The sequence below is a fragment of the Saccopteryx bilineata genome, chromosome 3 (assembly GCF_036850765.1).
Source record: "Saccopteryx bilineata isolate mSacBil1 chromosome 3, mSacBil1_pri_phased_curated, whole genome shotgun sequence".
NCBI classification, from domain to species: domain Eukaryota; kingdom Metazoa; phylum Chordata; class Mammalia; order Chiroptera; family Emballonuridae; genus Saccopteryx; species Saccopteryx bilineata.
Genome location: NC_089492.1, coordinates 48,263,878 through 48,275,660, shown reverse-complemented (window position 1 = coordinate 48,275,660; position 11,783 = coordinate 48,263,878). Strand labels below are relative to the sequence as shown.

Here is an 11,783-nt window from a genome sequence, read left to right as displayed (position 1 = left end):
TTTTATTTCCTCACGATGGCTTGTCTATTCAGGGCTCAAACCTGCAACCTTGGGGTCACACCTATGATCCCACACTCAAGCCAGTGACCTCATGCTCAAGCTGGTGAGCCTACATTCAAGCCAAATGAGCCCGTGCTTAAGCAGGTGACCACAAGGTCTTGAACCTGGGTCTACCGCATCCTAGTTTGATGCTCTATCCACTGTACCACCGCTTGGTCAGGCTTAATTATTTTTAAAATGATATATGTTCATCATAACATTTATATATTTTATGTATATTACATATTTTATATCTATATATCTATTATATAGATAGATAGTAACAAAAGTCTAGTTAAATAAGTTATGGTACACATATACAAAGAGATTATTCCAATCATTAAAAAATAATGATGCCCCTGGCCGGTTGGCTCAGCGGTAGAGCGTCGGCCTAACGTGCGGAGGACCCGGGTTCGATTCCCGGCCAGGGCACACAGGAGAAGCGCCCATTCGCTTCTCCACCCCTCCGCTGCGCTTTCCTCTCTGTCTCTCTCTTCCCCTCCCGCAGCCAAGGCTCCATTGGAGCAAAGATGGCCCGGGCGCTGGGGATGGCCTGTGGCCTCTGCCTCAGGTGCTAGAGTGGCTCTGGTCGCAACATGGCAACACCCAGGATGGGCAGAGCATCGCCCCCTGGTGGGCAGAGTGTCGCCCCATGGTGGGTGTGCCAGGTGGATCCCGGTCGGGCGCATGCGGGAGTTTGTCTGTCTCTCCCTGTTTCCAGCTTCAGAAAAATGAAAAATAATAATAATAATAATAATGCCAAGTTAGTTTATTAGAATGGATAGAAATCCATGACATATTATTTTTGAAAAGCTATGTGACAAGACCATATATAAAATAAATATTTATGTAAAATGATAAATATCTATCTACTTCCATTTGCATATTTCTATTGTACATATATACTGGAGGGTTCTACAATAGTGTTAAACCAACAAATTAACAGAGTGCTTATTTCTAAACAATAAGATTTTGTCTAATTTGCAGCATTGTTTACAATAGCCAAAATCTGGAAGCAGCCCAAGTGTCCATCAGTGGATGAGTGGATAAAAAAGCTGTGGTACATATACACAATGGAATAGTACACTGCCATGAAAAATAAAAAGTGTTACCTTTTGCAATGGCATGGATGGACCTGGAGATTATTGTGCTAAGTAAAATAAGCCAGGCAAACAAAGACAAATATCATATGATCTCACTTATATGTGAAATCTAATGAACATAGTGAACTGAGGAACAAAATAGAAGCAGCAATGGAGTCACAGGGAGCAGAGAGACAGCTGACAGAGGGAAGGGGGAAGGGGACATGATCAGAGAAGATGAAGGGATTAGCCAAATTATATATACACAACACATAGATACAGATAACAGGACAGCCAGTCCCAAAAGGAAGGGAGGAGGGAGGTTCAGAGAGTGGGACAATGGGGATGTAATGGAGCGTATGTTGAGGGGGGTTGAGTGTGTTATATTGAGTGGGACACTTGAATTCACGTTAACACAGTAAATTTAAATTTTTAATTAAGAAATAAATTAATTTCTTAAAAAGAATGATTGTGACTAATTGGACAAAATAGTCACAAGAATGTGAAGTACAGTATAGGAAATATAGTCAATAATAACAATATATGGTGCTAGATGAGTATTGGAAATATTAGATAGAACATTTTGTAAAGTATATAACTGTCTAACCACTATGCTGTACACTGAAAACTAATACAAGATAACATTGAATGTAAATTGTAAATAAAAAGCTTTTTAAAGATTAAAACTTTAAGGAAACACAATCAGTTCAAAAGGCCTATGGGAGGAGCTAGGGCTTATGGAAGTTTCTTCCACAATAGCAAGAGTACACAAGAACTCTACAGGAAGAATAAAGCTTTGTGACTCTAACTTTTCTTTCCCTTAACTTTCTCTTTTTTTTGAATAAACACCTTTCCATCTTGGCATGCCAGGCAGAGTGTGCATGTATCTTTCCATGCTTGAATCCACTATGTTACAACCCTTTCTTTTTTCAGATAAATTATTTCCTGTGACAACACACCTAGTTGATATTAATGTTCAGCAGACAGAAACAATCCCTTTTAATATTGCCCCAGAAAAATACCTAGCAATAAATTTAACCAAGGAGATAAAATACCTATACTCAAAAATTACAAGACATTGAGAAAGAAATTAAAGAAGACACAAATAAATGAAATAAAATATTGTACTTATGGATAGAAATAATTAACATAATTAAAATGTCTATGCTACCAAAAACAATCTATAGATTCAACATAATTCTTATCAAAATACCAATAACACATTTCACAGAACTAAAAAGAAAAAAATCCAAAAATGTATATGGAATTGCAAAAGACCCCAAATGGTCACAGATATCTTGAAGAAAATGAACAAACTATACTACAATTCTATAGTAATCAAAGCAGCATGGTACTGGCATAAAAACAGATATGTTGATCAATGGAATCAAAAGAGACCTGAAATAATCCCATGCTTATATGATCAATTAACCTTTGACAAAGGAGTCAAGAACATACAATAAGATAAATATAGTCTATTCAGTAAATGATGTTGATAAAATTAGACAGATTCATGAAATAAATGAAACTAAACCTTTTCTTACACCATATGCAAGAATAAAATAAAAATAAATTAAAAACTTAATGCAAGATTCAAAACTATAAAACTCCTAAAAAAATAGGTAGTAAAATCTCTGATATTTTCCTCAGCAATGTTTTTTTATCAATCTCCTTGGGGAAGGGAAAAACAATAAATGGAGCTGCATCAAATTTAAATTTTTTTCACAGCAAACCAAATCATTAATGAAGCAAAAAGACAACCTACTGAATGAGAGAAGATGTTAGTTAATGATACATTTGGTAAAGGTTTAATATCAAAAATATATAAAGAACTCATACAACTCAACATCAAATGAACAAAAAACAGTTAAAAATGGATATAGGACCTGAACAGAGATTACCTTAAAGAGCTCATGCAGATGACCAACAGACATATGAAAAGATACTCAATATCACCAATCATCATAGAAATTCAAATTAAAACCACAAGATAACATGTCACATCTGTCAGAATAGCCATCATCAATAAATCAACAAACATCTGTGGTGAGGATGTAAATAAAAGAGAACCCTAGTATACTATTTTGGGAACTGCCAATTGGTGCGGTCATTATGAAAAGTCATATGAAGATTTCTCCAAAAAATTAAAAGTTGAACTGCTTTATGACCCAGCAATTCCACCTCTGGATTTATATCTGATAAAACCAAAACACTAATTTAAAAGAATACATGCACTTCTGTGTTTATGAAATGTCATTTCCATTACCCAAGTGACCATCAATAGATAAAAGAATAAAAAATGATTGGTACAATAAAATATTACTCAGCTGTTAAAAAAAAAGAAACCGGGAATTGAGTTTGAGACCCCTGGTGTAAGGATTGAGAAGATGGCAGCGGAGTAGGCGGATGCACAGACGCCCAGCTCTCAACACCAAACTGGAATACAAATCAATTTAGAAAAAATCAGCATGAAAAACCAACACTGAACTGCAAGAACAGCTCTCAAAAACCAAGGAGCAAAGAGGAAGCCACAATAATCCTGGTAAGGAGTGCCTGAATCTCCTCTGCTTACAGGAACAGAAGGAGGGGGGTGAGGCTGAGAGCCCAGAGAGGATTTCACAGAGGAAAAAGAGCAGAAACTACTGCTCACAGCCACTTACCTGGCGACCAGGGAGCAAGGTGGGTTGAAAAGACCAGCTTATCTCCCAAGTGGAAAAGACAGGGAGAGGGACAGACTGTGAGGGGCTAAGGTATGCAAGAAACGAAATAAAAAAGCTGACTCATTCGTGCTGGAGGCGGCCATAGCTGGGGGAGGGACTGAACCTTTCACAAAACAGAGCTGAAGTGCTTCCGGATCAGAGATCTCCAGACATCTATCCAGCTCCAATCAGCACAACAAGACACAGCTGAAAACAAGAAGTGGGGAGGAGGGGCAGTAACTCAGGTCTCCATGGAGATCTGAGATACACCTCCCCCTACTGAAGCTGAGAGAAAAAACCCTGCCCCCAGTGAGATTAGTTGGTGGAAGAGACCTTCAGCGTCTCAGGTTGCACCCACAGCATACCTGGTTACAGTTTCAAGGAAGCCCCCTGCTGAGATCAGTTAACAAGACTATCACCTGTTAAGAAAACAAACAAATCAAGACTTCAAAGCTGCCCAAATCCAAAAGTGGATTACAAATAATAGCTGATACCAACCCACGAAGACCTAAAAATAACACAACTGAAAACTGGAGGCAGATAACACCAAGCCTAGACTCAACCACCTCTACAAATAAAAAATTTAAAAAAAGAAGATGAGAAGACAAAGGAGTGCAATCCAAATGAAACCACAAGAGACACCTTCGAGAGATGAACTGAGTGATATGGAAATAATCAAACTCCCAGATGCGGAGTTCAAAATAATGATTGTAAGGATGCTTAGAGATCTTAGAACAACAATGGAGGGGCAGTTTGAAAACCTAAATAAAGAAATAGCAAGTATAAAAAAGAATCAGTTGGAGACCACAAATACAATATCAGAATTAAAGACCACAATGGAAGGAATTAAAAACAGGATAGATAGAGCAGAGGATCGAATCAGCGAGTTAGAAGACAACTGGAATGAAGGCATGAAAGCAGAGAAGAAAAGAGAAAAAAGACTCAAAAAGTCAGAGGAAACTGTTAGAGAGCTCTGTGACAACATGAAGAGAAATAACATCCGCATCATAGGGGTTCCTGAAGAAGAAGAAAAAGAACAAGGGATAGAGACTTTGTTCAATCATATCATAGCTGAAAACTTCCCTAAATTAATGCAAGAGAAACTCTCACAAATCCAAGAAGCACAGAGGACTCCATTAAAGAGAAACCCAAAGAAACCTACACCAAGACACATCATAATTAAAATACCAAAGCTAAGTGATAAAGAGAAAATATTAAAAGCTGCAAGAGAAAAAAAAGTTATCACCTACAAAGAAGCCCCCATAAGGATGACATCTGACTTCTCAACAGAAACACTTGAGGCCAGAAGGGAATGGCAAGAAATATTCAAAGTAATGCAGAACAAGAACCTACAACCAAGACTACTTTATCCAGCAAGGCTATCGTTTAAAATTGAAGGAGAAATAAAAAGCTTCCCAGACAAAAAACAACTCAAGGAATTCATTACAACCAAACCAATGCTGCAGGAAATATTAAGGGGCCTGGTGTAAACAGATAAAGTGGGAAAAGAATACAGAAAAAAAAAAAAGAAAAGGAATACACCTTTAAAGAAGAAAATGGCAATAAACAACTACATATCAATAATAACCTTAAATGTAAATGGATTAAATGATCCAATCAAAAGACATAGGGTAGCTGCGTGGATAAGAAAACAGGACCCATACATATGTTGTCTACAAGAGACACACCTTAGAACAAAAGACACACACAGATTGAAGGTAAAAGGATGGAAAAAAACGTTTCATGCAAACGGAAATGAAAAAAAAGCTGGGGTAGCAATACTTATATCAGACAAATTGGACTTTAAAACAAAGGACATAGTAAGAGATAAAGAAGGCCACTACATAATGATAAAGGGAGTAATCCAACAGGAAGATATAACTATTATAAATATCTATGCACCTAATATAGGAGCACCCAAATATATAAAACAGACTTTGATGGATTTAAAGGGTGAGATCAACAGCAATACTATAATAGTAGGGGATTTCAATACCCCACTAACATCACTAGATAGATCCTCAAGAAAGAAAATTAACAAAGAAACAGCAGACTTATTGGAAACACTAGATCAACTCGATTTAATAGATATCTTCAGAACCTTTCACCCTAAAGCAGCAGAATATACATTCTTTTCAAGTGCTCATGGTACATTCTCTAGGATAGACCACATGTTAGGGCACAAAAGTGCTCTCACAAATTTAAGAAGACTGAAATCATATCAAGCACTTTCTCCGATCACAACAGCATGAAACTAGAAATGAATCACAGCAGAAAAGCTCAAAAATTCTCAAACACATGGAAACTAAATAGCAGGGTGTTAAATAATGAATGGATTAAGAATGAGATCAAAGAAGAAATAAAGAAATTCCTAGAAACGAATGACAATGAGCATACAACAACTCAAAATTTATGGGACACAGCGAAAGCAGTGCTGAGAGGGAAGTTCATAGCACTACAGGCACACTTTCAGAAGCTAGAAAAAGCTCAAATAAACAACTTAACCCTGCATCTAAAAGAATTAGAAAAAGAACAGCAAGTAAAGCCCAAATGTAGTAGAAGGAAGGAAATAATAAAGATCAGAGCAGAAATAAATGACATAGAGGCTAAAGAAACAATACAGAGGATCAATGAAACTAGGAGCTGGTTCTTCGAAAAGGTAAACAAGATTGATGAACCTTTAAGTAGACTCACCAAGAAAAAGAGAGAGAGGACTCAAATAAATAAAATTAAAAATGAGAGAGGAGAAATAACAACTGACACAACAGAAATACAAAATATTGTAAGAAAATACTATGAAGAACTGTATGCCAAAAAACTAGACAACCTAGATGAAATGGACAAATTCCTTGAAACATACAATCTTCCAAAAATCAATCTGGAAGAATCAGAAAACTTAAACAGACCGATTACACCAAAGGAGATCGAAACAGTTATCAAAAAACTCCCAACAAAGAAAAGTCCGGGGCCCGATGGCTTCACAACGGAATTCTACCAAATATTCAAAGAAGAACTAACTCCTATCCTTCTCAAACTATTTCAAAAAATTCAAGAGGAAGGAAGACTTCCAAACTCCTTTTATGAGGCGAGCATAATTCTGATTCCAAAACCAGGCAAAGACCACACAAAGAAAGAAAATTATAGGCCAATATCTCTGATGAATATAGATGCTAAAATCCTCAACAAAATATTAGCAAACCGGATCCAACAATATATGGAAAAAATCATACACCATGATCAAGTGGGATTTATTCTGGGGAGGCAAGGCTGGTACAATATTTGTAAATCAATCAATGTGATTCATCACATAAACAAAAAGAAGGAGAAAAACCATATGATAATTTCAATAGATGCAGAAAAAGCATTTGATAAAATCCAGCACCCATTCATGATCAAAACTCTCAGCAAAGTGGGAATACAGGGAACATACCTCAACATGATAAAAGCCATCTATGAGAAACCCACAGCCAACATCATACTCAATGGGAAAAAATTAAAAGCAATACCCTTAAGATCAGGAACAAGGCAGGGGTGCCCCCTTTCACCACTCTTATTTAACATAGTCCTGGAAGTCCTAGCCACAGCCATCAGACAAGAAGAAGAAATAAAAGGCATTCAAGTTGGAAAAGAAGAAGTAAAACTATCATTATTTGCAGATGATATGATATTGTATATAGAAAACCCTAAAGTCTCAGTCAAAAAACTACTGGACCTGATAAATAAATTCAGCAAAGTGGCAGGATATAAAATCAATACTCAGAAATCAGAAGCATTTTTATACACCAACAATGAACAGTCAGAAAGAGAAATTAAGGAAACAATCCCCTTCACAATTACAACCAAAAAAATAAAGTACCTAGGAGTAAACTTAACCAAGGAGACTAAAGACTTGTACTCGGAAAATTACAAAACATTGATAAAAGAAATCAAGGAAGATACAAACAAGTGGAAGCATATACCGTGCTCATGGTTAGGAAGAATAAACATCATTAAAATGTCTATATTACCCAAAGCAATCTATAAATTCAATGCAATACCAATTAAAATACCAATGACATACTTCAAAGATATAGAACACATATTCCAAAAATTTATATGGAACCAAAAAAGGACACGAATAGCCTCAGCAATCTTAAAAAAGAATAAAGTGGGAGGTATCACACTTCCTGATATCAAGTTATACTACAAGGCCATTGTACTCAAAACAGCCTGGTACTGGCATAAGAACAGGCATATAGATCAATGGAACAGAACAGAGAACCCAGAAATAAACCCACAGTTCTATGGACAACTGATATTTGACAAAGGAGGTAAGGAAATACAATGGAGTAAAGACAGCCTCTTTAACAAATGGTGTTGGGAAAATTGGACAGCTACCTGCAAAAAAATGAAACTAGATCACCAGCTTACACCACTCACAAAAATAAACTCAAAATGGATAAAAGACTTGAATGTAGGCTGTGAAACCATAAGCATCTTAGAAGAAAACATAGGCAGTAAGCTCTCTGACATCTCTCGGAGCAATATATTTGCTGATTTATCTCTATGGGGAAGTGAAATAAAAGACAGGATAAACAAATGGGACTATATCAAACTAAAAAGCTTTTGCACAGCTAAAGACAACAAGAACAGAATAAAAAGACAAACTACACAATGGGAGAACATATTTGACAATACGTCTGATAAGGGGTTAATAACCAAAATTTATAAAGAACTTGTAAAACTCAACACCAGGAAGACAAACAACCCAATCCAAAAATGGGCAAAAGAGATGAATAGACACTTCTCCAAAAAGGACATACAGATGGCCAATAGGCATATGAAAAAATGCTCAACATCACTAATCATTAGAGAAATGCAAATTAAAACCACAATGAGATATCACCTTACACCAGTCAGAATGGCGCTTATTGACAAAACAACACAGAATAAGTGCTGGCGAGGATGTGGAGAAAAGGGAACCCTCCTGCACTGCTGGTGGGAATGCAGACTGGTGCAGCCACTGTGTAAAACAGTATGGAGATTCCTCAAAAAACTGAAAATCGAACTGCCTTTTCACCCAGCTATCCCACTTTTAGGAATATACCCCAAGGACACCATAGAACGGCTCGAAAAGGAGAAATGTACCCGCATGTTTGTGGCAGCATTGTTCACAATAGCGAAGATCTGGAAACAGCCCAAGTGTCCGTCAGAGGACGAGTGGATTAAAAAACTTTGGTACATATATACTATGGAATACTACTCAGCCATAAGAAATGATGACATCGGATCATTTACAATAACATGGATGGACCTTGATAACATTATACGGAGTGAAATAAGTAAATCAGAAAAAAAAACTGAGATGAATCCATACATAGAAGGGACATAAAAATGAGACTCAGAGACATGAACAAGAATTTGATGGCAACAGGGGCGGGGGGTTGGGGGAGGGGGGATGGGGTGAAGAAGGAGAGAGGGGTTAGGGGAGGGGAGGGGCACAAAGAAAACCAGATAGAAGGTGACAGAAGACAATTTAACTTTGCGGGAGGGGTATACAGCACAATCAAATGTCAAAATAATCTAGAGATATTTTCTCCCAACATATGTACCCTGATTTATCAATGTCACTGCATTAAATTTAATAAAAAAATAAAAAAATAAAAAAAAATAAAAAAGAAACCGTACTGTAAGGCCAGTGGCCACCACCATGGCCATGCAGGTTCTCATTGGATTTGGGGAAACGGTAAAGGAACAGTGGAGCCAGAAAATGGTGGGCCGTTCTGTTTATTAAGATTTCATAACAGTGGACGAGCAAACAGGCAGGAAAGACTGCTTCCCTTTCTCTCTCTGGACTCTCCTGAACTCATAGGACCTCATCAGCCTCAGTAGGGCTTCCAAGCCCCTCAGCACTCCCTGTCTCCCCCTACTCTCCAGCAAAACAAACTGGGGAAAAAAACCCTTTTCCAGAAAACAATAGCAAACTGGCTCCAAGCAGGAAGGCATTCTGTAATTTGCAATCTGCCACCCTGAGGACAAGCTCCAGCAGCCTTTCACAGACCACATACACATGGTGCTGGCCAACACCAATGCAAAATACAGGTGAGCAAACCTAAACACACTTGTTTACCCAACACTTACTATTTGTAATAGCAAAAATGGGACTAGAGGGCATTATGCTAAGTAAATTAAGTCAGTCAGAGAAAGACAAGTACCATATGATTTCACTTATTTGTGAAATCTAAAGAACAAAATCAACAAATGAGCAAATTTAACCCAACTCAGTTCAGAAAACAGACTGATGGTTGCCAGAGGGAAGATGGGTTGGGGTACTAAATGAAAAAGGTGAAACAATTAAGAAGTACAAATTGGAAGTTACAAAATAGTCATGGAGATTTAAGTATAATATAGAAAATATAATCTATAATATTGTAGTAACTACATATGGTGCCAGATGGGTACTGAAAATATCTGGAGAATGCTTTGTAAAATATATGATTTTCTAACCACTATACTTTACATCTGAAACTAATACAAAATCTTATTTTAAAAATCTGGTCTGGTCACTGTGTAACTAAGAATGACAAAAAGTCATTGCAGCATCTCAAATCTTCCATATCCATAACATAGAGATGTTAATACAGTATCACCTGGCAAATTGAAAGGCCATGTAAGATTACTAGTTTAAATTATATAATTTGTCTTTATAATGTGCTAACAGAAAAAAAATTCTTTATATATGTATTTTGTATTTTTCAGAGTCTCATAAGTAATTTTATATTTTTAGTTTTGGAATATTTAGATAACTACCTCCCTTTCTCTATAGACCAGGGATATTAGACCTTATACATGTCTCTGTAAATGCTAGCATTCCATGCACTGCTTGTTTATTATGGACAAGTTCAGAACAATCCCTGGACTTCCAAGGTGCATTTTCTCTCATTCCTCTCCTGGTAAAGGTCTCACAAAGATTTTTAGTCACCAGCACTATGAAAGATTCCTACAAAAATAAAAATAAAATAAAATGATACATATATATACACATATATATAGTTGATATATTTATCTAATTATAGAACTATAACATAAATTTATATATTTATATAATTTACAGTTATATAATTAATACATTAAATTATATAGATAGCCCCCCCCAAATAAACTTTCTCATTTAAACAAGAGTATGGCATGTATCCTAGCTAGAATAGATCTCAATATTCTTTTTCTCCTTCCTTACCAACTGAATTAAAATGTGTATCTAGGATAATCATGACCTGGTATTAGATGAAGTGGAATTCTATTCAGTGGCAAGTCTAATAAAGCCATTTTTTTGTTAATAAAAAGGAAGACACAACAGGTCAACATTTTTTTACCTTTGCTCTTGTTGTTTTGTCTTGTCTAGAATATATAAGTAATGTCTGGACATGGAGCCAGTATCCTTGGAATCAGGAAGACTAAAAACACAAATTGATAAAAGTTGAACAGGAAGCTTAAAAGAGCAAAGGAGTGTTAACATCTACACCAGCCCAGACTGCCTCTCTGGACATCTTGAGAAAAAGAAATGAATGCTATTTTAGTTGGTTAAATTCCTGTTACTTAAGTCTAATACAATTCCAAATGGTCTTGGTTATTCAGAAGTGTGTTATGTATTTAGTTTTCATCTATTCTTAAATTTTACAGCTTTTGTCTTATTGATTTCTAGCTTTATACTACTGTAATCAAGGATAGTTATTATTTTAATTTTCTTAAATTTTTCTAAGACTTGTTTTGTGTCTAAATATATAATATATCAGAAAAATACTTCTTGTGCACTTGGGAAGAATGTGCACTTTGCTGCTGTTATATTATTTGTTTTATATATGCTCTTAAATTAATTTGATCTAAAGTATAGTTTATTTCCAATGTTCCTTTTGATAATTTTCTGTCTAGATAATCTATCCAAAATTGAAAGTGAGATACGATGACCCCTACTATTATTATATTG

At 36.1% G+C, this 11,783-nt stretch overlaps 1 non-coding gene across 1 annotated transcript; it reads left to right on the top strand.

Annotated features, from left to right (window-relative positions):
* Positions 1 to 394: 394 nt before the first annotated feature.
* TRNAV-AAC (transfer RNA valine (anticodon AAC)) lies at positions 395 to 471 on the top strand. The gene has a single exon. It is a non-coding gene; the product is annotated as a tRNA-Val (tRNA).
* Positions 472 to 11,783: the final 11,312 nt, after the last annotated feature.